Genomic DNA, 27,788 nt, shown 5'->3' with positions numbered 1-27,788 from the left:
ACCTTTTCTGGAGTTTTTCTATCATTGTATGTGAACTTGTAGAGGCCATGGAATGTGCTTCCAGCCATTTAGAATGGGCGTCATCCACAATGAGGAACATTGATACCAAAAACAGGCCAGCGAAGTCTACGTGCACCTGTAACCATGGTCTTATTGGCCATTCCCATGGGTGTAAGGAGGCCGAAGGTGGGAGCCTCTGGTTCTCTTGGCACAAGGAGCATTGCTTCACCAAGTCCTCGATATCCAGAGACCTTGCCACCAAATGTAGCTCCTTGCGATCATCTTCATCTTGAAATATCCCGGGATGACCGTTGTGTAACTCAATCAGACTGGGCCGGCTGACCTAAGTGGGGACCAACTACCCAGGATCCCCACAGGATAACACCATCTTCAACACTTAGTTCTTGTTGTTTTGTGAGGAGGGAATTCATGTCGTCCATGGACTGTCCTCAGATTCCACCACTGAGGATCATACAGCACAACGTTCGACAATATGGGATCCTTCAGGCTCCAATCTCTGATCTGTTTCGCAGATCAGATTTCGCAGTCTGCACGTTCTCCCCGTGTCTGCGTGGGTTTCCTCTGGGTGCTCTGGTTTCCTCCCACAAGTCCCGAAAGACGTGCTTGTTAGGTGATTTGGACATTCTGAATTCTCCCTCTGTGTACTCGAACAGGTGCCGGGTTGTGGCAACTGGGGGCTTTTCACAGTAACTTCATTGCAGTGTTAACGTAAGCCTACTTGTGACGGTAAAGATTATTATTATCATTATTATTATTATTACTGGCAAGGTATTGAAAAAGTTTAAAGCCATAGCGGCTACCTCCAGAGCTGGCAAAGGGGCTAAGCCCGTGGACAGCAGGAGACGACTCAGGGCCCCCACGTTGACAATACATTTTCCAGGTGGTGCTTGAGGGAGTATTCATAGGCCGGCCGTAACAAGACCCAACATTGGATTCGAGCCAAGGCAATGAGGGGAATTGCTTCAACTTCTTTGTGTTTTTTTAAAAAATCATTTTACGGGATGTGGGTGTCGCCGGTAAGGGCAGCATTTATTGCTCATCCCTAGTTGCCCTTCAAGGGGGATGGTGAGCCAGGCGGCACGGTGGCACAGTGGTTAGCACTGTTGACTCACAGCACCAAGGACCCAGGTTCGATCCCGGTCCCGGGTCACTGTCCGTGTGGTGTTTCACCCCCATAACCCAAAATGATGGGCAGGGTAGGTGGATTAGCCATGCTAAATTGCCCCTTAAATGGGAAAAGTATCATTGAATACTCTAAATTAATTTTTTTTTAAATGAGCTCTGTAAGTGGCCGTTAATTGCCACTTAAAGGCCTCAATATGCCCAAGGATGAGCGAGCCATCCAACCCTTCTACAAGTGATGAGCACATTTTGCAACATATACCAAGATTTTTCTGTGAACACTCTGAAAGCAGCACATGAAGATGAAAATATCCTTTAAAAATCAGATGCCCATAGTCATAATTTTTGGGACTAAGTTTTTATTTCATCTGCCTTTGTGTGACAATACAAAACGTGCAAGCCATATTCCTCATTTTCTGTACACCTACAATGTTGCATTGCTGCCTCACAGTGCCAGGAACCCAGGTTCGATTCTGACCTTGGGTGACTGTATGGAGTTTGCATGTTCTCCTTGTGTCCGCATGGATTTCCTCTGGGTGCTCAAGTTTCCACCCACAGTCCAAAGATGGACAGGTTAGGTGGATTGGCCATGCTAAATTTCCCCTTAGTGTCCAAAGATGTATAGGTCAGGTGGGGGGGGGGGGGGGGGGGGGGGTACGGGGATCGGGTGGGGGCGCAGACCTAGGTGGGGTGCTCTTTCGAAGGGTCGGTGAAGACTTGCTGGGCCGAATGACGTCCTTCTGCACTGTAGAGGGTCTATGTTAAAATAGACGTCCACTGAAAGAACAATAAATAAATTATTGAGATTAGTGCTGAGAAAATGAATACACTTCTTTTCAAATTGCACCAATACCTTCACATAGATTTGACATCTCCCGATAATGGCAGAGACACTCAACTGACTGTGTCTATAATGCATGAAGTTTCATACTGCGCGGACGTTTAAAAATAGAATTAGCAGCATCCAAGATAAAGATAGAGATTGAATCAAATTTTTAAATTCCACGGGAACAGAGAGAATTTGTGTTCATTGGAGTTAGAATAAAAGTGACAGCAACTACTATTAGTATCAGGCAACCCCAGGTCATGTTCAACATGGGTTATATGCAAGTAAGGAATTATTACAAGATGGTTTCCATGTACTGCACATTACTCTGCTTTACAAAAACAACGTTCCCTGCAGGTTATTTTTTTTTTTAATTTTCCATGAAAGGAATATTTAAGATGTCACTGACACTTTTTCCAGTAGCAAAACATAATGGGGGGGGATTCTCCATCCCGCCAGATCCGTTTTCTGGTGTGGAGTGCCCCCGTCGGCAGTGGATCCTCCGTTCAGGCAGCCTCCCAATGGGATTTCCCATTGTGGCCACCCCACGCCGTCGGGAAATCGGCGTGCGCTGCCGACGAAGCAGAGGGCTCCGCTGATGGAGAATCCCGCCCATGGTCTTTTTATAGGTTCTCACCACTTGGAACTGGATTGAGGTTGTCCAATTTTCAGACCATTTAGCAAAGGCAGGTAGCTGCCATTGAACCAGTCTTTGCTGAATTTGATACCAGGTTCAAGACAGTGCACCAACAACTCATTTTACTTACTACAGTAGCTCTCAATGTCCTTCACACCGAACCACGCAAGAAAAGCCAATCACTTGCTCATCATCTTGCTCAATTGAATGATCCCAGTTTTGAAAAGCCGCGGTGGGATATCTAACATTTCAGACATTAGAAATGTCCTCACGGGCAGTACGGCGGCGCAGTGGTTAGCATTGTTGCCTACGGCGCTGAGGACCCGGGTTTGAATCCCGGCTCTGGGTCACTGTCCGTGTGGAGTTTGCACATTTTCCCCGTGTCTGCGTGGGTTTCACCCCCACAGCCCATAGATGTGCAGGTTAGGTGGATTGGCCACGCTAAATTGCCCCTTAATTGGAAAAAATAATTGGGTACTCTAAATTTATTTTAAAAAAGAAATGTCCTCACTTGTTCACCTCCAAAATATAACCTGGGTTAGAAATACTTTCCAGAATAATGTAGCTCTATAAGCAGGGTAGCGTGTGCCACTGGTACAAACATTCCGAAGCGTTTTGCATACACACAATTTAAGCATTCAAGATTGAGACAGTTCCAATCGAAACAAATTATTCTCTAATTATTCACATTACTTTGTTCAACCGTGCAGTCTTTCAAACCTTCGAACCTCTACAGTGATCTTTAATTGATCTCCGTATAATCACCCGATATAACTCTGCTCTCTCCACCAGTTATCGATTGGAGCAATCAGCCAATTTCACAAGTTTAGGCATGTGGGTTGGCAGATGAAATAAAAGCTCAAAAATACATCATACCTCTATGCAGCATGTCAGCTGTGTAATCTATAACACAACAAGGATCGAGCAGGTTTTTATACAGTTAGTTAGTTACCAGGGATTAAAGTTGTAGGGCAGGCAGCTGTGAATAGGTTTGTTCATTTAGTCCCTTGATCACATGTTTTCATTTCTCATTTCATTGATTTTAGTTCTCGTGTTGACGCAGTTTCTGCGGAAGGTAATGTCTCAGATTCAGTAAATAACACACATATCAATTACGGTCTGTTAAAATCCTCTTTAAGAGATCCTACTTTAGCCTTAAGAGTAATTATGTATGTGATGCACCTCTTTGTTTTCTCTATAGAAGTTGTACTTTGTAAATTTCTCCTTGTTAAGTTGCTCAGTGTTGTTCATACACTTACAATTTTGAAGCTCTGCCTCACTGCTACTTAGGAATATCAAACTGAACTTTCGAGGACCATGGGCAGGATTTTCCGGCCCCCAGCCACGTGTCTCTCAGTCACGGGAGGCAAGTCGTTGTTCCCTGGCAACAGGATTCTCTCTTCCCGCCGCTGTCAATGAGGTTTCTCCTTGAAACCACTCCATGCCGCTGAGAAACCCACGGGCCAGGGAGCGCTGCCGGCGGTACCACAGAATCCCGCCACCAGGAAACAGCTGGAAAAGTCCGGCCCACATTTCAACAGTATTTCACAGTGTTCCTCTGTACTCCACAGAAGGATCCATAGAATCCCTACGGTGCAGATGAAGGCCATTTGGTCCGTCAGGTTTGCACTGACCCTCTGAAAGAGCACCCTACCTAGGCCCACTCCCCCAACAACCTGTTTCCGATACTCTGGCACCCCGCTGATGTTGGGATTGAGGTTTGCTACTGTCCCGGGCCATGAAGCAAGCCTCAAGCTTTTCTCTGGTTTTTCAGTTTTTTTTAGCCTTCCTCTCTCCCTCTGCAGCCATAGCCGGCCAAACCTCCACTTAAGAGGGATGGAGCAACATGGAAGGGTGGCAATGCCAGGGTGCCTAGGTGACATAGGGGGTGCCAGGGTACCACCCTGCCAAGAGCCTGACCCCCGGGGCCCTTAATCACCTGGAAGATCCCCTCCCAAGTTCATTACGCCTAGTCCACATTTGTGGACTAAACGGTGCCTGATCGAGTTCTCCGAGGCAAGGCCATTTAATCCTAAGCCTTGGGTAACCCCGGCACAGACATATTAAAGTGAGACTAAGTACTCACTTGAATATGAAAACATGGTGGGACCTAAATCACGACTTCTCGTGAGACCCCATTACATCTCATGAGGCGGAACGAGTGTCATAAATCTCGCAAGAGGCTTCTCGTGAGATTTACCGCCCTTGTTGCGTCCCGAGTTGGGTGCGACGAGGCCGATAGATCGTGCCTTATGTCTCTATTTATGCAGCCTGAGATCCTGTATGTCTATTTAGTCACTTTTTAAAACTGCCCTGCCACCTTCAATAAGTTATGCAGATAATAGCTCCCAGGTCTAGTTATTCCTATAGAATTATACCCTTCATTTTGTATTTCCTCTCCTCATTCTCCCTAGCAAAATCTATCACTTCACACTTCTCTGCATTATATGCCACCCACCACTTGACCGTCTGCCAGTTATGTGAATTTATCAAATTGCCTTTTGTCCATATCCAGCACATTACTTTCATTGACCCTTCCTGTTACCTAATCAAAAGATTTCAAACTAGTTAAATATGAATTGCATTTCTCAGAACTGAGACGCGGGGAAGTTATGTCAAACCTGCATTGAACCTTGGTTAAGAATAAAGGACAGTACAGGACAGCAACAGGCCCTTCGGCTCTCCAAGCCTACACCGACCATGCTGCCCGTCTAATCTATAAACCTTCTGCACTTCCGGGGTCCGTATCCCTCTGTTCCCATCCTATTCATGTATTTGTCAACATGCCCCTTAAACGTCACTATTGTCCCTGCTTCCACCACCCCCTCCGGCAGCGAGTTCCAGGCACCCACCACCCTCTGGGTAAAAAATCTCCCTTGTACATCTTCTTGAAACTTTGCCCCTTGCACCGTAAGCCTATGTCCCCTAGTAATTGACTTTTCCACCCTGGGAAAAAGCTTCCCACTATCCACTCTGTCCATGCCCTTCATAATTTTGTAGACTTCTCTCAGGTCGCCCGTCAACCAGTGAGAACAAACCGAGTCTATCCAATGTCTCCTCATAGCTGATGCCCTCCATACCAGGCAAGATCCTGGTAAACCTCGTCTGTACCCCGCCACATCCTTCTGGTAGTGTGGCAACCAGAATTGGACACTATATTCCAAGTGTGGCCGAACTAAGGTTCTATACAGCTGCAGCATGACTTGCCAATTTTTTATACTCAATGCCCCGGCCAAAGAAGGCAAGCATGCCATATGCCTTCTTGACTACCTTCTCCACCTGTGTTGCTACTTCCAGTGACCTGTGGAGCTGTACACCTAGATCCAATTACTGTATATTTCCCACCTGTATTAGACATTCCAAAATGCATTATCTCACATTTGTCTGAATTAAATTCCGTCCACCATCTCCCTGCCCAAGACTCCAACGATCTATATCTTCTGACAGTCCTCATCTCTATCTGCAATTCCACCTACCTTTGTGTCATCTGCAAACTTGCTAATCAGACCAGTTACATTTTCCTCCAAATCATTTATATATACTACAAACAGCAATGGTCCTAGCACTGATCCCTTAGGTTAGATCACATTTAGAATACTGCAATCTTTCCATTTGCCAAGTTATAACAAGGATATAGAGGCATTGCAGAGGATGCGAAAAAGATTCAAGATACTGTGCTTGAACACTGCAGAAGGCACCAGACGCACACAACAGCCAGCTTCCAAACACTTAGGGGTAAGGACACAGCTCCAGAGAAATGTCCACGGCCAGAGGGTGGGTGAGTGCTACGAAGAAGTGGGGGGGGGGGGGGGGGATGCTTGAAGAGGTAGACCAAGGGTTCGGAGGTCGGGCCGCATTGCGGAAGAAAGTGACAGTAGCGTCATACTGCTTGCGGTCAAGGGTTTTAATGCGTCACAGGTCTCCAATAATGACCCACGTTCCCGCTGGTACCTCCCCACTCTCCCCACCACCCACACACCCCCCACCCCCTGCCTACCTCCCCCCCCCTCCCACCTTATCCTCCACCTGTCATGGTGCCCTCACTGGATCCTCAACATGCTTAACCTTCCTTTCCTCTATCGCTATATCTAGGTATGGCCCAGGATGCACATTCAAGGTGGAGGTAGCCAGCTGCTTAACACATCCTGTGGCCTTCGATGCCTCTGGCAGGCGTCCTCCCAGGGCTCTGGGGCCAGAGGGCCCCGGCTCACTTGTCGGAACCCTGCCCATGTGCTGACTTTGAGATGCGGCCTCATCAGAGGGGTGGATCTTCGGGGAGCTGGTGGCCACCTCCCCACTCCACGGGACAGGTCCGGGTTGGCACCCAGCGCCCTTTCCTCCTGCTCAGTGCCCATAGGGCCCCAGCTGCCCCTGCATCATCTGGCTGTGCCAGCCCCCGTGGCTTCCTAATGTCTGCGCCAAGAGGCCGACGCACTCGGTGATGCTCCTCAGCTCCTCAGGGCCATGCTCTGCAGCGCTTCGGTAATGCCCACCTGCGACTGGGAGAAGGTATGCAGCATCTCGGCCATGCCCATCTGAGATCGGGACATCTCCCGCAGCACCTCATCAAGGCCAGCCTGATACTGGGTGACATCCCCCAGCGAGTCGGACATTCTGCCTAGACCCTCAGCCATGGTCGGCACCGACTGTGCCACGCCTTGGACACCTTGACTGTGGTTGCCACCCTAACAGTGTTGGCCTCGGTACCACGCATTTCCGGCAACATCTCCTGTGCCCGTAGCCTCTGGCACTCCTCTAATCAGCTATGGACTTGCTGGAGTTCAGTGACATCTCCCTCTGAATGTCACGCCTCACTCTAACATCTCTATCAGCTCTGGATAACCCTGTACCAGAGGCTCACATCAGGCTGGGACCCAGCTGGAACCCCTGGGTTTAATATTTGTGTAAAATATTAACTCAGACACATGTCGGGAGTAGATGTTTCAGTCACTGGAAAAAGAAATGGTGAGTTCATTCTCTTTCAGAAAACATTTTTTTCAGGGTTATTATGGTATTAAATGGTTGTGTTACAGAGCGAGCAATCGCACATCAGTCACAATTAACACTAAAACTGACATAATGAGAAAGCTACTGGGAATAGCTGGAGAGTGAATATTTTAACATTGAAAATTCTAAAGGAAATGCTTCCATTATAATTCCAATGGAGTGGCTTATTTATGTAAGAATTGTAATGTGCTCTAAATGTATAGATTTTTAAGTTGTAAATGTCATGTTTTAAATTGTTATAGACATGGTGGCACAGTGTTTAGCACTGCTGTCTCACAGCGCCAGGGACCCGGGTTGAATTCCAGCTTTGGGTGACTGCGATGGAGTTTGCACTTTCTCCCCGTGTCTGTGTGGGTTTCCTCCGGGTGCTCCGGTTTCCTCCCACAGTCCAAAGATGTGCAGGTTAGGTGGGGTTACGGTCTTAGGGCAGGGGAGTGGGTCTTGGAAGGGTGCTTTTTCGGATGATCGTTGCAGACTCGATGGGCCGAATGGCCTTCTTCTGCACTGTAGGAAGGTTCTACATCATACTATTCTTGCATTGTCAGGGTTCATTAGGCTTGTGATATCAATGCAACCTGTTCCTGTGAAATGTTATTGAACATCTGTTACCGTGTCACAGGCTTTTATCTAGTGCACATTTTGATCCGCCTGCTTTATACATCATACTGTTTATAATGAATTGACTTCAATGGAGAGTGAAACTGGACAATGTGCAAACAAAGGTATATGATCTCTCTCCATTGCATGAGTTAGGTTAGAACAGGGGTTTTTGAACATATAAAAATTGCCAGATACATTATACAATTAAAGGAAGTTAGCACATTATTTTTTAACCTAATGGCTGCAAATTCACCAGCCTAACCATGTAAAAGTAAACATATGCATTTATATGCTGACTTTCTTGAACACTGAATACCGGAAAATGCTTTACTGCCAAAGACGTACTTTCATTTTTTTAAAATACGTTTAGAGTACGCAATTATTTTTTTTTCCATTTACGGGCAATTTAGAGGGCCAATCCACCTAACCTGCACATCTTTGGGTTGTGGGGGTGAAACCCACGCAGACACAGGGAGAATGTGAAAACTCCACACGGACAGTGACCCAGGGCCAGGATTCAAACCCGGGTCCTCAACGCCGTAGTCCCAGTGCTAACCACTGCGCCCCAATGACGTACTTTCATTGTGCCTTCATTATTGAAACTTGAAAAATATAGCAACCACCTACAAACAACATAGTAATCATGACTAAATAATGGGAGTGATGTTGAGCCCACGTTGACTGTGAGTGGAAATGGCAACATGGACCCAAATTATCTTGACAGTTGGAAAGCAGGATTCTCACTTGCGGTGCCAGGGAGGGGTCCTCTGTGGAGCCCATTAGGGGGCTTTCCTTTATGTGTGGGCCAGGTTTCTCCAGTGCTTGTTGGGCGGGAGGGGGGGGGTAGTATTGATCTGTATTCGAGATCGGGGCACCCTTTTTAAAGGGCACCCCAATTTCTGTGAACCCTGGGCTGCCTGCTTTGTCAGGCACCACCCCGCCAGAGTAACAGCGGAACCCAAGCCCACAGATCTGGAGAGAAAACTCGGCTGTGCAGTTGGAGAGCTACACACCGGTATTGCTGCCCCAGCCAGCATTCGGTGCACAGAGTGCAAGATTCCACCCAGAATGTTTTTGTGATGTTAATTGATAGATCAACGTTGGCCAGGACACTGGAGATAATACCCCTGCACTATCTCAGAATAGTGTCACGGCATCTTTCACATCTACCTGAGAGGGTCGATGGGGCTTTAGTTTTGACCGAAAGATGAATCTCCAGTCATGAAGCCACCCCCATCCCCTCTCAGCATTGCACAGAATTGGGATTTGAGCTCACAACCTTGTACTCAGACAAGGGGCTGAGATTCTCCGTTACCCGATGCCGATATCGTAATCGGTGATCAGGCGGAGAATCCCTTCTGACGCCCAAATCGAAGGCGGCGCTGGTTTGACGCCAGTTTTCTATTCTCTGCACCCTCCAAAATGCCATCATCGCATCGTTGGAACGGTGTTGGCGCGTATTCGGAAGGCCCTCACCCAATGCACCGCCCCAGTCGGTTGGCAGCCGTGCTGCGGCCGGAGGGACTGCTGCGAGGACTTGGGGGATGGGTGGGGGTTGGCCAGGGGATGGCCAGGGGGGGCAGTATTTGACAGTTGGGTCCGCGCACAGCAGGTGCCATGTTTTGTGGCGTGACCACCGCAGGTCATCGCCTTGCTCATGCGCAGCCACCAACCCGGCCATTCTCCAGCCGTTTTTGTCATAGGAGCCGGGAGTTTTACCCGGCGCAGCTGCTAGCCCCTCACCAGTCCCTTGATTTTGTCATCGAAAATGCCACAGTTCCCACGCCGCCATTGGCACTTAGCCTCAAAATCGGAGAATCCAACCCAAGAGCACTGCCAACTGGGCCGCGGCTGAGAAGGGAAAATGGGATCATTTCACTCATTTATTATTTTTAAAATAAATTTAGAATACCCAATTATTTTTTCCAATTAAGGGACAAGTTAGCAAACTCCACACGGATAGTGACCCGGGGCTGGGATTGAACCGGGTCCTCAGTGCCGTGAGGCGGCAGTGCTAGCCACTGCGCCACTGTGCAGCCCAATTAATAATGCAAAGATAATGATGTGCTTAAGGTTCAATTTCAAGATTACATAAGTAGTTTATGTGAATAATGACTACAGCCTAAGTCAGTGCAACAAAAATTTGTGTGAGATTTAAATTGGGCATCTGCCCTAACCTCTCCCCATTCTTGCTGAGCAGGGTGTGTAAAAATAGGAGCGGTGGTTCACTTCCACCTTTTTACCTCTAAATTAAGAATTTGTGTTTTCTTTCAGTGTTAGTCGATTCAAACATAGTCATTACGGGTTGACTTAAAGGTTCATGTTAAAATTTGCAGATGACCATGATATTTGCTGATAAACTTTAACAAGTCTGCAGTTTAATTGCACTGAAAAGTCGAACATGCTGTTAAAAGTCATATCGTAACACCGAAGATATGCAAAGGCTGCAAGTCAAACACTGCCCATTCACAGAATAGAAATGACTGCTTAAATGTAACTAGGCTGCTGATATTGACTTAATATGACAATAATCTGCCAAACCCCTGTTCAAGGAAATGTAACCTTCATCAACAGGTTTGTATTTTCATTTAAAGGCTTTATTTCCTTAATTTACTCCATGGCTTTTCCAGAAGATGCTGATGGAATTCAGCCCCTTGTTACTGTAAGCAAAATCTTACCAGAATTTGGCAATGTGTCAGGCTCAGACTGAAAACCAGTGTGTAGATCTCCAGCTGCACAGGCCAGTTTTCTCAGCAGATCTTGAATCTCTTTAAAAAAACAAAATTAGTGACCGGGTTTTACACCATCACTCTGGCTGTGTGTGTGTGTGTGTGTGGGGGGGGGGGGGGGGGGGGGGGGGGCTGATAGAGCTGGCAACCGGCTCCACAGAGATCGGGGCGCTATCTTTAAAGTGCGCCCCAATCAAAACATCAACCTAACGCTACCCAGCCTCCACGACAGAGGTATCGGGGGCTCCCTCCGCCCCCACCCTCCCACCACCCCCATCCACCCCACAACAATCATCACCGGCATTCCACCGCCACCGTCACCTCCGTGGAGGTGTACCCCACCATGTATGAATGGGACTTCCCCCCCCCCCCCAACAATGGGGCTCCCACGAGAGCCCACCCCAGCACTGCCCCTTGGCACTACCCCTGGTGAAGGTTGGTACTGCCAGGTTGGCACCTGGCAATGCAAACCTGTGTCAGAAGGGATCCCCTTGACTGTTTCTTATTTTGCCAAACCTCTTGCAAACCAATGTGGTATGAATATTTAATACGGCGGGGGGGGGTTAATATGGCAAACAGCCCATTAATAATACTTAAATTGATTAAAATCCATTTACATCAAGTTCCCGACCTTAATGGGCATGATCCTCGTGAAGTCGCAGACGAGGGGAAGAGGAAATTGGTAAGAGGGGTCTCTCCTGGGAGAATCCCGTTTCCCGAGTCTCTCCGGATTTTCCACCCACACTGTTGGTCTGTATGACGCGGCCTGAAAATCGCCCCCAGAGAGTTCTGTCCCAGAGCAGCGTATTTCCCTGCGTCAGATGTGGCCCACCATTGACTGGTGGTGAGATTTTCCAGTCCCGAGAATGTCAAGGGGTTGCATGCCCTGCACTTTCCGCCACTGGGAAATGCACCACAGTGGGGGTCATCGTTGGCGGGACCCGAAGATCCCTAGAGCCAGCAAACGTCAGCGATGTACAATGCTGCATTCCAATGCATCGTGCTTCAGTTAATGTGTCCATCTTTCATCTATAGATCAGCCATGATCTCATTGAATGGCGGAGCAGGCTCAAGGGGCCAGATAGCCTACTCCTGCTCCTAGTTCTTATGTTCTTATAGAGTGGTATTTTCAGGCATCAGATTGCATTTTTATATTTAACCTTGCAACTGTTGAGAAATTGTGAAATCCTCATTGAAACTGGGGCTAGACCTGCAGTCTCTCACTAACCAGATCTGAAATGTTTAGAAGTGCGAAGGGAAGGTGGGGAAAAGCAATGATGACGTAAAGGCAAGCTGTGAAAGTATTCAATAGTGTTGACTTGGTTTTGCATAAGTAGAACCATTTAATTGTAGGTACAACAAATAGAAACCCTCGCATTTACACAGCACCTTTCACAATCACGGGATACGCAAGGTGCTTTACAGCTAATTATTAACTTTTGGAATGTGATTACTGCTGTAATGTAAATACACAAAATTTGTGATAACATGGGAAAGAAATATTGGAAGCCTTCAGAGCAAGAAGGGAAAAGGGGCTTTTTGAATAGTAATAATTAGGAAAAGACCAAATTATTGGGAATTTATCCTGAATTAGAACATAAAACATAGAATTTACAGGTCAGAAGGAGGTCATTTGGCCCATCGAGCCAGCACTGGCCCTTGGAAAGAGCATCCCACTTAAACCAGCAACACCACTTAACCTTTTTTTGGACACTAAGGGCAATTTAGCATGGCCAATCCACCTAACCTATACATCTTTGGATTGTGGGAGGAAACCGGAGTGCCCGGAGGAAACCCACGCAGACACGGGAAGAACGTGCAGGCTCCGCACAAACAGTGACCCAAGCCGGGAATCAAACCTGGGACCCTGGTGCTGTGAAGCAACCGTGCAACCACTGTGCTACTGTGCTGTAGAACGAGGATGGGAATCTTTCAAAAAACCTCACACAAAAGGATAAATTGAAGAGAGTACAATTTTTTTTATTCACTCTTGGATGGGGGCATCGCTGGCTGAGGCAGCATTTGTTGCCCTTCCCTAATTGCCCTTGAACTGAGTGGCTTGCTAAGCTATTTCATTGGGGTCAGTTAAGAATCAACCACATCACAAAGAGGCAGCACAGTAGCACAGTGGTTAGCACAATTTCTTCACAGCTCCAGGGTCCCAGGTTCAATTCCCAGCTAGGCCACTGTCTGTGCAGTCTGCACGTTCTCCCCGTGTGTGCGTGGGTTTCCTCAGGGTGCTCCGGTTTCCTCCCACAGTCCAAAGATGTGTGGGTTAGGTGGATTGGCCATGATAAATTGCCCTTAGTGTCCAAAAAGGCTAAGTGGGGGTTGCTGGGTTGCGGGGATAGGGTAGATACGTGGGCTTGAGTGGGTTGCTCTTTCTAAGGGCCAGTGCAGACTCTATGGGCCGAATGGCCTCCTTCTGCACTGTAAATTCTATGAAAATTCTAGAGTCACATGTAGGCCAGACCATGTAAGCATGGCAGATTTCCTTTCCTGAAGGACATTAGCGAACCAGATGGGTTTTTACGACAATCGACAATGGTTTCATGTCAGCATTAGCTTTTTATTCCAGATTTTTACTGAATTCAAATTTCGCCATTTGCCGTGGTGGGATTTGAACCCGGGTCCCCAGAGCATTGCCTTTGGTCTCTGGATTACTCGTCCAGTGACTGTTCCACTACACCATCGCCTCCCCAAATTGAGACAATCAGTCTGGGGGTTAGAAATAGAAAAACGATTACAAAAGCTTGTCTTAAATGGTTAACTGGGAAAAGGGAAAAAGAACAATTTAGTATTTTAAATGATATTTAAACAAGATTAGCCTGCTTCCTAATGTGCTGATCACAAGCCCTGGTTTGTGATACAAAATTCCAAGTAGGAAGTCTGAACAACACTTGAAAGCAAAATCCACTAAATACAAATCAGAGAAAATTGAAAGGATGTAGAGTGAACATTAGCAGAGCTGGAATAGATTATTTGGTTCAGTTACAAGAGGCAAAATGACAATGAACCAATGCATAATATCACTCATGTATGGTTAGCACTGCTGCCTCACAGCACCAGGGACCCGGGTTCAATTCCGGCCTTGGGTCACTGGCTTTGCAGAGTTTGCACATTCTCTCCGTGTCTGCGTGGATTTCCTCCATCTGCTCCAGTTTCCTCCCACAGTCCAAAGATGTGCAGGTTAGGTGGATTGGCCATGCTAAATTGCCCGTGGTGTCCAAGGTGTGCATGTTAGGTTACGGGATTACGGTATAGGGTGGAGTGGATCGAAGCATATTCGATGGTCCGAATGGCCTCCTTCTGCACTGTAGGGATCCTATGAATTTCACAGATAATATCATCTCACAGATAATATTTCTAAAACTGTAGTAGGTGAATAAGTAATGCATAGCTACATTTACGAAGGAGCATGTTAGTGTCCCTAACGGGTTAGGGTTAAAAAGTAAGTAAGAATGAAGAAATAGACTCAGGAATTGGGTGGAGCACGGGGGGACAGCAGCTAACAAAAGGATCGCAGAAATAAATGATCACTGGGAAAGTATAATAATGGGGAAGCAAGCAGGACGACAGAAAGATGAAAAGATGATTTGATAACAGTTTTCGTTGCAGAAATTGACTGATTCCTATAATTGGAGCAGCAGGAGATGTATTCATGTTCCCCATGAAATTAAAGGTTAGCACTGAAATGATCATTATGGAGCTGGTGTATCTGAATATTCATAAAGGCAACAGGTCCAGATGGAATGGATCCAAGGACGCTTGAAGAAATTACGGGAGAAGTGAGTGAACCGTGCCAAAACTGTTACAAAGCTCAATGAAACCAGGGCTTGTGATCAGCACATTAGGAAGCAGGCTAATTCTGTTCAAAGCTTTCAAATTACAGAAGCAATGATCAGGGGAATTACAGGCTTGTTAAGCCTGACATTCTGTGATGGGAAAAATATTGAGAGAAATTCAAACGCATTTTATGAGAATACGTTAAGTGAAGTCCAATCTTATCAGAAGCTTTTGAATCACTTTTCTTGTGAACACATTTGCTGGCCTTCTTTGAATATGAAAGGGTTTTGTGCAAATGGTTACAATATGGTTCAGGTAATATATCTTAACATTCTGAAAGTACATGGGCAATTCGCAAGAGATCTTTGGTGGAGAATGTAGATTTTAGGATAACAATCAAAAAACAATTGCTTACTCCTCCGAACCATTTCCATGTCAGATTGGGGATGGTTCCCTTGCAAACCCATCCCCAAGCCTTCCTAAACGCTGCTCCCTTTGACTCTCTGTGATTAACACAACATGGAGACGGTCAGCGTTAGCGACATTCGGACATTTGTAGCTCGTACTGAGTCACCAGGTCATGGTGCTTCAAGTGTCTTCAGTGGTCTGGGTTGGGGGACATAGCTGTCCAATGCTCAGTTGCTATTGAGTGGATAAAGGACACAGTTAATGCTCAGGCCAGATTAACTTCTGCAGGACGCAGGGGGGGAGCTGGTGCCTGGGAAATCTTACACAGAAACAATGGGGTAAAAATTCATATTGGGTGTCAGTACCTGTTGAAGTAGCATGCTTCAGTTTTTGGTGGATGTTTGATTTGGGATAATGGACCGGAAGAAGGATTTTCCACTGAAAATAACCCAATCGTTAACATCTACAAACCTTAATCAATGGGAAGAGAGTATCCAACACTTAGAGGCACACTTTAATGAATACTGATTTCAAAGAGGTCAATGTGATTAAGAAATTCAGTTTATATTGAGAAATATAGGTAGATGAGGCATAGGATTCTAATGTTGGATAATAGCAAATACTGATGACCTTCAGCAAATATAGTGGGTGGGATTCTCCGTCAGCCGACACTGGATTCAGGAAACACGATCGGGTAGAGAATCGCGCGTCAAACAAAAATCGAGGCCGGCTCCGGGCACCGAACGGAATGCCATGCTCCAGTGCCTCACCAGCAGTGTGAAAGCATCCTACACTGCATGTACAGTAAATGCCATTGGCATATCAGTAACGGGCCCGTCCTGCATTTCTCCAGGGCCCCCGCGATGCTTCGCCTCCACCAGAAGGAACCAGGTGCAGTGGCTGCTGAGTGGGAGAGCGGAGATAGACCATGTTCCAAGAGGTGTGACTGTGGACTGCCAGTCCTGTCGCTAGCAGCGCTGGCTGGGGTGGGGGCGTCTGCCAGGGCCGGGGGGAGGGACCGGTAGCGAGGGGTGACCAGGGGTTAGGCCATGGTGTAGGGGTTTTTTTTTTGCTGCGCACCCCACTGACCACGCACCATGGCCCGTAATATGGGTACACACCCCCAACCCCAACCACTCCCTCCACACCACCTCCATCCCACCAACCCTCCCCACCCCCTAGTCGAGCGCCACCTGCTGGCGGTGCATCACTTGATGCACCCAAGTAAATACCCAAGGTAGCCCCTACAGGAGGATGCTGGATGGCACATTTGTAGCGCCAGCCATTAGTACCCCTGCAACAGGGATAGGTGCCAGAGCCAGAGGCCCCCACGGTGCCGGGCACCCACAGGGCCAGGGGTGCGGTGCAAGGGCTGAGTGCCAGTGATGGGTGTGGGGATGGGGGCGGATGTGGGGATGGGGGAAGATGGGGGGGGGGGGGGGGAGAAGGGGACATATGGGGCAGGAGCTGCAGTGCAGGCCGGGGCCACCATGTAGTCCGGTTGGGCACGGGGGTATGCACCATGCTAACATGCCTTCCTTTAACAGACAGTGGATTTTGGAACCCAGCCAGGAATGGTTGCCATCCTCCCAGCCGCAGCACTGAGGCTGTACAAGCAGGAGCTGCTCTAGGAGGACCCTGCAGCAGCGGAGCGTGCTCCAGAGGAACAGGAGCCAGCTAGTGAGGATGGAGAGCCGGCCACCCAACAGGCCAAGGAGGAGGTGCAAAAGAGGCGCTGCATGAGGCCTCATGTGTACCGGCAACACCTCTCATTTAGGTACCAGTCGGACCTGGCATGCCATTGAAAATGGCAGCTGAGAAGGAGGTCCATGCAGCATATCTGCTGGATTATGACGCAGCTGGAACTGGGAGGGTATGGGGGAGGACACCCGCTCCTGGTGGCTGTCAAGGTGACAGTCGTCCTGAACATTTCCGCCACGGAGTCCTTCCAGGCGCCGAGTGTGGACCTGTCTGTGATCTCACAGACCTCGCTGCACAGGTGCATCTGCGCCATCACAGAGGTCTGTATGCCTGCTCGGCACAATATATCAATTTCAATGTGGACCGAGCCGAGCAGGAAACCCAGCTGTGGGGTTCGCCGTCATCGTCAGGGTGCCCCAGGTTCAAGGGGTGATCAATGGGACACATGCCCACCCCCAACCCCCCCCCCCCCCCCAACCCCCCCACGAGCACCGAAGCATGAGGGGGCGGACTTCACAAACCAAATGAGGTTCCACTCGATGAAGTGCAGCTGGTGTGCGACTACAAGATGCACATTATGCACAGGGGTTATCCGCTGCTGTCATGGTACTGATGACATAGGTAAGAAGATGGATGAGATCCTGCAGGAGGCGTTCAGGGAGTTAGGCAAAAAGCTAAAAAGCAGGACCTCTAGGGTTGCAATCTCAAGATTACTCCCTGTGCCACGTGCCAGAGAGGCTAGAAATAGGAGGATAATGCAGCTAAACACATGGTGTAGGAGGGAGGGTTTCAGATTTCTGGACCACTGGGATCTCTTCTGGGGCAGGTGTGACCTGTACAAGAAGCCAACACGCACATGCGCAGTGGGACTGGCGCGATTACCACGCATGTGCCCCCTTCCCCACACCGGCCCCGATGCAACATGGCATAGGACTACAGGGGCCGGCGTGGAACAAAAGAGGCCCCCAGTCCGAGAGGCCAGCCCGCCGGTCAGTAGGCCCCGATTGCGGGCCAGGCCACCCCCCCCCCCCCCCCCCCCCCCCCCCCCGGGGTTAGACCCCCCCATCAGGCCACCCGCAGATGCATCCACGTCGAAAGTCCCGCTGGTGTGAACGGCGCCAGCGGGACTCGTTTTTTTTAGCATGGCCACTCGGCCCATCCCAGACCGAGAATTGCCGGTGGGGCCCCGTAGAGCGGCCCCCGACCGGCGCCGCGCCGACCGCATCAACGCGAATGGCGCCGGTTCTCCGCTCTCCGGACCAGCGTCGGGATGGCGTGGCGCGATTCGCGCCGATCCCGGCGATTCTCCGGCCCAGTCCCGGGGTGAGAGAATCCCGCCCTGGATATTTGCACCAGTGAGATATCAGTTTGAGACCTTCCCTGCCCCGCAGCCCACCCACCTCGCTTCCTCTTTTAAAATTGATGTTGTTCAATACGGCGAGAAAAGCTGACTGTGCTGCCTGAGAGTTTCACACCGGTTTCCTCGCCTGAGTCAACATTCTGTGCATTTGTGGGAAGAATCCACCCACCGTTAATACTCAGGCATGAATCCTTCAGCAGGGTGCAGAGGGGAATTGCTGCCTGAGGAACCTTACAAAGAAACAACGGGGTATAAATTCATATTGGGCGTCAGTACAAATCAGGAAAGACAAATGTGAGTCTCTTTTAATTGACTGTAAAGAAAATTGAAAACTGGCCGAAGCACAAACTGAGTTACTGTTCTATTTGTTTTACCACCCAAGGCAAATTTCCACCCCAGCGTTTTCAGAGAGGAGTGGATGGGAAAAATTAGCAGGGAGAAAAGTGAAGCAAAAAGATAAACTCGGCTTCAAAGACTTCAAACTGCTTTGCGAGAGCCATCTGAGTTAATGAAGTCTCACGATAAATATAATGGGAAAATTGCAAATTTTAAAAACTAAACATCTGAGCTCAGGGATAGAGGTGGGAATGAAAATCAATGGAACACTTGCATTGATTTTCTGTTGGATAGAAGAAGGCACACAGTTTGGTAAGCATCTCACTAAATTATTGTAAAGTGAAAATATAAAACCCATCATGTGGGGAGGCAGTGGCGTAGTGGTATTGTCACTGGACTCATAATCCAGAGACCCAGGGTATGCTCTAGGGTCCCAGGCTCGAATCCCACCACAGCAGATGGTGAAATTTGAATTCTACCAGAATTTGGCAAAGGGTCAGGCTCAGACTGAAAACGGTAGCCCTCCAGTTGCACATGCCAATTTTCTCTCCAGGTCGTGGGTCTCTTCAAAGAAAGAAAAATGAGTGGGTGTAATTTAGGCCATCAAAGGAGGGGTCTCTCCCATCACTCTGGTAGGGCAGGGCCTGCTAGAGCCAGCGTATAATTAGAGTCAAAAACAGCTCCTTCTTTGAAGGGCGTCCCAATTAGAACCGCAACTTACCAGGCCCCAGGTTCCAATCCCCGCCCTGACAATCATTGCCGCCATCCCCACCACCACGGAAGTATTGACTGCACCCCATCCCCACTCGGTGTCTGATCCTCACCTTCCGCACCACACGTAGGCCAGCAAGGTAGCACAGTGGTGAGCACTGTTGCTTCACAGCACCAGGGCCCCGGGTCCGATTCCTAGCTTGGGTCACTGTCTGTGCGGAGTCTGCACTGTTAGGTGAATTGGACATTCTGAAATCTCCCTCTGTGTACCCGAACAGGCGCCGGAATGTAGCGACCAGGGGATTTTCACAGTAACATCATTGCAGTGTTAATGTAAGCCTACCTGTGACACTAATAAAGATCATTCTTATTATTAAATGAAGCCCCCCCCCCCCGAATGGGGCTCCCACTAGGGACTCCCCTTGGCGCTCCATGGGCAAAAGCCCCTCCACCCTGGGGGCTAAACTCTGTCTCCGGAGGGATCCCCATGACAGACTCTAGTTTGACCAAACCTGTTGGAAACCTGACCAACATGATGTGGCATCGGCAAGGTATGATTATTCAGTGAGGGGGAAATTTTATGGTGAGGGACCCAGTGATAATATTTAAATGTATTAAACTCTATTCAAATGAAGTTCACACCCTTCTGTCTCTGGCAAGGGGCGTGGAAAATCGGGAAACGCAATCTCTCCAGAGAGAATCATATTCCCCGATTTTCTGCATGCGTCACGGATCTCCCGTACGGCTAGTACCGGATCAAAACCGCTGCAATAAAAAAAAAATCTGGAATTAAAAGTCTAAGGAGAACCATTGTCGAGTGTTGTAAAAACACATCTGGTCCGGCCTACATGTGACGCCAGATCCACGGCAATGTGGTTGATTCTTAAATGCCCATAGGGTTGGGTAAAAAGTACTGGCCCAGCCAGCAGTGCCCACATCCATGAATGGATTTTTAAAAAATTATATTAAAACTGCGAAATACAGCAACGGTCTTCAATTCTGATGTGTCTGTGTAACCCCGTGATCTACCTCGCAGCTATATTCCAAGACAGCATGGTTTCTGAAACGGACTGCAACACTCAAGCTCTGACTGATGTCCCTGTGGCTATCGCTCTCTGTTGGGAGTACAATATCGGTGAATTTACCTTACAATATGCATGGTTCCCAAAATGTTATACCTCTCCCCCCCAGTAGGAAACCAAATGTGTGGCAAATACAATCATTTTTTATTTCAGGGCGCAGATACAATCCGTCAGCATTATTACTACAAGTTCTTTCCTGGTGTTTTGATTTAATCCAAGGACCAAGGTGTGCTTTCTGATCTTTTCTGCAGTCCCATTCCAGCTTAACTATAACAGGGGCTACCTATCGTTGCATATAAGAAAATTTACTGAAACAATGTATGACATAACTGACATGAGGTATAAATAATTCAATACTGAATGATGCAGACTTCTCATACATAATATCTGCATTACAGCTTCCCAACCATGGGACAGGACTTGGTTATGATCCAATAGATTGCTTACTCTGCTCTCCCCAAAACCTGTGATTCTCGTTAATTTACGGACACGCTTCAGCGGAGTCAAGTTAAAGTCTGCTGTAGAGAGCGTTTAGTGGGGTGTTTCTCAATGGCTACAGTGGTTCCCAGGAGGGGCAAGATCCAGATCGTGGTGGGCGGTTTGATCGGGTGACTCGCTCGAGGTCTCAGAGCCCAGGACTGCATTCTCCGCTCCCCGGCGCCGAAATTGCGTTTGGTGACAGTGGAGAATCCGTTTTAGCGCCAAAATCAGGAGCGGTGCCTGTTTTTCTATTCTCCGCTCGCTGAAAATCACCGCCTCAGGCCATTGCCTGAGGCCCACCCCGTGATGCTCCATTGCAGACCGGTCGAATTTTCAACGGCGTGGGTTACGTCTGCTCACACCATCGGGGATCCTCGCATGGTGGCTACAGACTCAGTCCAACGCTGCCACAGTCAGGGGACGGCCGATCGGCGGGCGGGGGAGGTTTCATTGGAGGCTGGGGGCAATGTGGGCAGGTGGCCCGGGGCGAGAGGTCGGAGGGGGCACTACTTTGGCGGTCCAGGTCCACGGCCTGAGTCTGCCATACAGCACGGCGCGGCCGCTGCAGGCTGCCGCCGTGCACATGCGTGGCCACTGAACTGGATGTGCTGGGGGCCCGTATTGGCAGCTAAAGCTGCGAACTCTCCGCCGGCTCCCTTCTAGCCCCCATCAAAATGGGGAATCGGTGACCTTTTGGTGCCATTTTCCCTGGCCTAACAGACCACCATTTTCACGCCGGCGTGGGGACTTGGTCTCCAAACTGGAGAACCTTGCCCCCGATTTGGGGTGCGCACAGATCCGCGTGGGGCGTAACGGAGTCGCTGAATCGCGCTTTACATTCTTTCTTCCATTTCCATCAACCAATTTGCAAGCATTTGGACTATTTAAGACAGACATAAGGAGAATGCTTTTTCTCACAGTCTTCTACATGTCTTTCTTTGCCTTCCAGTTTCAAAAGCATTTGGATTTTAAAAACTGTTTCTTCCTACGATCCTAAAGGATTATGTTTTCCTCTTCTCCTTTATTTTCCATGATTTTAATCTTGCCAAAATGTCCTTTGCTCATGACTGCAGCGGTTTGGTTTCCCCCCATTGTTCAGTCTCATGTTATTGCTCTTCAAACAGATAGTCATTAACTGTGCTCCAAGCCCACACTTGATCAACTCCAGCCGCAGTGTCTGAGCTGAGAATGAAAGCACCACATCAGCATCCCTCTGGTCCCAGCACGCGCAGACACACAAAAGGACTGTCATTTCAAACCATATCATCAACTCAGAAGTTTTATTCCAAGTATGATTGTAAAAATGCTGAGAAAAAGAAACCTTGTTAAAAAACCCACACTAGAACATAGAACATAGAACAGTACAGCACAGAACAGGCCCTTCGGCCCTCGATGTTGTGCCGAGCAATGATCACCCTACTCAAACCCACGTATCCACCCTATACTCGTAACCCAACAACCCCCCCCCCTCACCTTTTCGGACACTACGGGCAATTTAGCATGGCCAATCCACCTAACCTGCACATCTTTGGACTATGGGAGGAAACCGGAGTACCCGGAGGAAACCCACGCACACACGGGGAGGACGTGCAGACTCCACACAGACAGTGACCCAGCCGGGAATCGAACCTGGGACCCTGGAGCTGTGAAGCATTTATGCTAACCACCATGCTACCGTGCTGCCCCTGTTATCTCTCAGATGTTATTTGTTTTTGTTTGCATCATGTTCTCAAAGAATGCAGCGCATTATGTTGCAATAAAAGCAAAATACTGCTTTGGCTGGAAATCTGAAATACAAAACAGGAAATTCTGGAAAACCTTGGCAGCGTATGGGGAGACAGAAAATTGTTCTCACTCTGCAGATGCTTTCTGATCTGTTAGGTTTTTCCAGAACTTTCTAATTTTGTGTGCTGACATGGTGGACGTGGAAAGGGTATTTCTTCTTGTGGGAGAATCTAGAACTAGGGAGTCACTGCTTAAAAATAAGGGGTCACCCAGTTAAGACAGATGAGGAGAATCTTTTTCTCTCAGGGGGCTGATAGTCTTTGGAACTCTCTTCCTCAAAAAGCAGTGGAAGCAGAGTATTTGAATATTTTTAAGGCAGAGGTGCATAGATTCCTGATAGTTAAGGGGGGGTGTGTGTGTGGGGGGGGGGGGGGGGGGGTTGGGGGGGGGGTGAGGGGGGTAAGGTATGAAAGGTATTCGGGGGTAGACGGGAATGCGAAGCCGAGGTTACAAACAGATCAGCCATGATAGTATTGATTGGTGGAGCAGGCCCGAGGGGCTGAGTGGCCTACTCCTGCTCCTAATTTGCATGTTCGAATTTGGCTGCAAGCATTTTGCAGAGGCAGGGTGAACGGAGCAGGTTATGATTCATCTCTTCTATTCACAGAATTTCACAATAATGATCAAACATTTCTAAATCACGGACAGAAAGAACGTACCCAGCCATCCACCTCCAATTCTATAGCTTTCGAATTCTTGAACCCAGCTTCCCAACCTCGCCATTCTCAAGCTACCCGCAATTCGGCGATTTTGTAAGACCAAGAAGGAAAAATACTGTGGTTTACAAAAATAACCTGCTCGACCGATGGGCTTGCTTTATTTTGGCAGTAATAGCTGGCTCCGGATTGTTGTGATGTGGAGATACCGGCATTGGACTGGGGTGAGCACAGTAAGAAGACTTACAACACCAGGTTAAAGTCCAACAGGTTTGTTTCAAACACAAGCTTTTGGAGCCCTACTCCTTCCTCAGGTGAATGAAGAGGTTTGTTCCAGAAACATATATATATAGACAAATTCAAAGATGCCAGACAATGCTTAGAATGTGAGCATTAGCAGGTAATTAAGTTGTTACAGATCCAGAAATAAGGGTAACCCCAGGTTAAAGAGGTGTGAATTGTCTCAAGCCAGGACAGTTGGTAGGATTTTGCAAACCCAGGCCAGATGGTGGGGGATGAATGTAATGCGACATGAATCCCAGGTCCCGGTTGAGGCCGCAGTCATGTGTGCGGAACTTGGTTATAAGTTTAGCCCACTGGGCTAAACCAGCCCCTAGCAAATAGGACCCCAGTTCAATATTGCATCGGAAGAGTATCAACCTTGATTTTTGTGTTTGAATTCTCTGCAAGTGGGACTTGAACCCTCAGCGCTGTGATTCAGGAGTAAAAGTGCTATTGACTGAGCTATGGTTGCTTGTCAGAATTTAAAAGAAGTTGAGTCATTTGATTTGTAATTTCACCCACCAATGTAGCGAAGAGGACATGCTTAAGACTTAATTACCTGCAAAAACGCATATTTAAAATATTATCTTGCATCATCGGCTTTGTCTTTATATGCCGTGTTTGTGCCACCTACCTCTTCACTCACCTGATGAAGGAGCTACGCTCCAAAAGCTAGTGATTCCAAAGAAACCTGTTAGACTTTAACCTGGTGTTGTAAGACTTCTTACCATGTATGTATAGGCAAGCAGCACCATTGAGCTGTGACAGGCTTTTCACAGAATCCCAGGCAGGAGGCCATTCGTTCCATCATGTCTGCACCAGCTCTCTGAATGAGTAATTTCCCAAGTATTAGTCTCCCGCCTTTTGACTGTAATCCTGCAAATTCTTCCTTTTCAGATAACAATCTAATTCCCTTCTGAATACTTCAATTGAACCTGCCTCCACACCACTCTCAGGCAGCACATTCCAAACCCTAACCCCTCACAATGCAATTTTATTTCTCTCCTATTGTTTTTGCCTCTTTTACCAATTAGTTTAAATCAGTACCTGCTCATTCTTGATCCTTTCATGAGTGGGAACAGTTTCTCCCCATCTGCCCTGTAGTCCTCGTGATTGTCGATACCTCCATCAAATCTCCTCACAGCCTTCTTCTCTTCTTTGGGAGTTCAGTCTTTAGTCTTTAGGTTAAAGCCAGACATAAGCCTCAGTTTATCCTACTCCAGTCAATAGTTGTGATTTCAAGTTGGACGCCTGTGACAAGAAAAGGTTATTATTATTATTCAATGCTCTGTTTTTGTGTATTCAATTGATGCCCTGGGATGGTCAAATGTTGCCTCCAAAATGGGCAGCACGGTAGCATGGTGGTTAGCATAAATGCTTCACAGCTCCAACTTGTTGGGTTACGGGTATAGGGTGGATACGTGGGTTTGAGCAGGGTGATCATTGCTCGGCACAACATCAAGGGCCGAAGGGCCTGTTCTGTGCTGTACTGTTCTAATGTTCTAATGCCTCGCTCTAGAGACTATACCCTCTGAATAGACTGGGCATTCTGTCAGACAGCTGGTTGGCACATTCCCCTGGCCAGCTGCCCAAAGTCAGCTCGGGGGTGACAGTCTATTCCTTTGTTTATATTTCCGAGTTAACATCAATGGTTTTCAGGATAACATTTATGGAGCATTTACTTCAAGCAGACGATTTATAGAAAAACCACGAGAGACTTTTTCTATAGAAACAGAGATCGATCTATGAAAAAATGAAATGAAAATGAAAATGGCTTATAGTCACGAGTAGGCTTCAATGAAGTTACTGTGAAAAGCCCCTAGTCGCCACATTCCGGCGCCTGTCCGGGGAGGCTGGTACAGGAATCAAACCGTGCTGCTGGCCTGCTTGGTCTACTTTAAAAGTCAGCGATTTAGCCTTGTGAGCTAAACCAGCCCCTATGGACATCTCTTATCACTGTTTCAAATGTGAATTAGCAAATACATGGTGGTGAATTAACATTTTCACTATCAAGTGGGAGGCAAAAGCAGTTAAGTCAACTCCTTCACATGCTAGCCAATTTTCACTTCCATTGATATCACTGCCTCTTTTCAACCTGATTTTAAAGGTTATTCACTTTGTGCTCATTAAGCAGAAGGTCTCTCATGTTAGGTTCACATTACAGTTGTTTCTCACTGCACAGTTCACCTGGGATGTCTGAGCAGTCAGCGATGGACATAAAAACATTTCTTATCATCCACCAGGCTGTGGGACTCGTACCCTCCATGTCACACTTTGTTATGCATTAAAGCCACCTTAAACCCGACAGGAAGGCAGTCCATTTTGCGTTCTGAGCCTGAAATTTTAAAAGAATGTATTGATCTGGACTTAACAGCTATCATCAGATTATCATAGAATTTACAGTGCAGAAGGAGGCCATTCGGCCCATCAGGTCTGCACTGGCTCTTGGAAAGAGCACCCTACCCAATCAACACCTCCACCCCATCCCCATAACCCAGTAACCCCACCCAACACTAAGGGCAATTTAGCATGGCCAATCCACCTAACCTGCACATCTTTGGACTGTGGGAGGAAACCGGAGTACCCGGAGGAAACCCACGCACACACGGGGAGGATGTGCAGACTCCACACAGACAGTTACCCAAGCCGGAATCGAACCTGGGACCCTGGAGCTGTGAAGCAATTGTGCTATCCACAATGCTACCGTGCTGCCCCAGAGCTACCAGAGATGGACTCTGTCAGGTTGTGTCAGGAGCTGTCTTAAAGGGACTGGCCATGTTGGTAGCTAATTGTGATACAGCCTCTGACTAGCCAGATGTAACGCATTGGTCACTGTTACTGTGGAGGTTGGTTTAGCTTAGTGGGCTGGATGGCTGATTTGTGATGGGGAGCGATGCCAAAAGCATGGGTTCAATTTACATACCGGTTGAGGTTATTCATGAAAGCACCGCCTTCTCAACCTTGCCCTTAACATGAGGTGTGGTGACCCTCAGGTTAAATCACCACCAAACAGCTCTCCCTATTGTCCTCAGGGACTGTGGCGACTTCCATTCATTCCAATCAATAGGCATTGATTGGGAAAAGAGAAAGTGTTGGGAATACTCAGCAGGTCAGGCAGTATCTGTGGCGACGCTAATGGATTTCACCAATTCTCATCCCAGCAGCCGCTGTCTATGATGCTGAAAAACATTTATTTTTAAAACTCCCCCCAGTTTGTGAAGTAATAAATCTTTTTTGCATTTAAAAAACGCACGACAGGGCCTCACCTACCTCCCAAAGGGATTTACAATCAATGAGATGCTTTGGAATTGCATTCACGGTTCTAATGTAAGAAAGCAATTTCCAACACAGCGAGCTCCCACAACCAACAATGCAATCAATTACCAGAAGATCAATTTTAGTGATGTTGGCAAAGGGGTAGCTAGGTTTTGGTCAGGACAAGCTGGAACACTTTCCAATGCCAGCCTCTGATGATGCAGTTTCCAAACAGTGTCAGAAATCTGGGCTCCAGTCTTCGGAGTGGGATTTCAGCTGCAGGGGGTTCTAACACGGACAGGGGTGCAGCAAACCCACTGAGACGCCGCTGACACTTTACCTTTGGGTGGTGTTTGGAATACATGATTAAACAGGGACGAGCCATCGCTGTTCCTTCACCATTCTCCAGGTCCAATAACTCTGGCTGGCGGAGTGTGCACCACTGGAGAGGAAGTGTGCAGGACAGCAGTTGAGTTCGAAGATTAATTTATATCCTCCCCCGCCACCGCACACACACACACACACACACACCCCTACCTCCCACTAAATCGCTGGCTGCGGTCAGAGACAGCTCCCAGCAGTCAGGATTCCTCCTGGGGGAAAAGTTTCGGATTTCACGATTGCTACTTCCAGATTCTGTTGCTGCAGGGTGGCTGTGGTGACTTTTGATGCGGATTAGCGGCAGTTGGTCCTGAAAGGGCCGTGACAAATGACTTAAGGCTGAAGGAGTCACCTCCTTGTCTCTCTGTCTCCCTGTTTCTCTCTGGCTCCCTGTTTCCCCCTCTCTCTCTCTGTCTCTCTCTCTCTGTCTCCCTGTTTCTCTCTCTCTCTCTCTGTCTCCCTGTTTCTCTCTCTGTCTCCCTGTTTCTCTCTCTCTCTCTGTCTCCCTGTTACACTCTCTCTCTGTCTCCCTGTTACACTCTCTCTCTCTCTGTCTCCCTGTTTCTCTCTCTCTCTGTCTCCCTGTTTCTCTCTCTGTCTCCCTGTTTCTCTCTCTCTCTGTC

At 48.0% G+C, this 27,788-nt stretch overlaps 1 long non-coding RNA gene across 2 annotated transcripts; it reads right to left on the bottom strand.

The window, feature by feature from the left end:
- Positions 1-1,792: 1,792 nt before the first annotated feature.
- LOC119978623 lies at positions 1,793-27,579 on the bottom strand. Of its 2 annotated transcripts, XR_005463511.1 has the most exons (4): positions 27,322-27,579; positions 24,577-24,780; positions 10,892-10,981; positions 1,812-1,920 (listed from the first exon to the last, which is right to left on the bottom strand). It is a non-coding gene; the product is annotated as an uncharacterized LOC119978623 (long non-coding RNA). The 2 variants fall into 2 exon arrangements; XR_005463510.1 differs by lacking the exon at positions 10,892-10,981 and having other exon boundaries at positions 1,793-1,920.
- Between the last annotated feature and the right edge of the window lie 209 nt (positions 27,580-27,788).

The sequence above is a fragment of the Scyliorhinus canicula genome, chromosome 15 (assembly GCF_902713615.1).
Source record: "Scyliorhinus canicula chromosome 15, sScyCan1.1, whole genome shotgun sequence".
NCBI lineage: Eukaryota > Metazoa > Chordata > Chondrichthyes > Carcharhiniformes > Scyliorhinidae > Scyliorhinus > Scyliorhinus canicula.
This window is presented reverse-complemented; position numbering and strand designations above follow the sequence as displayed.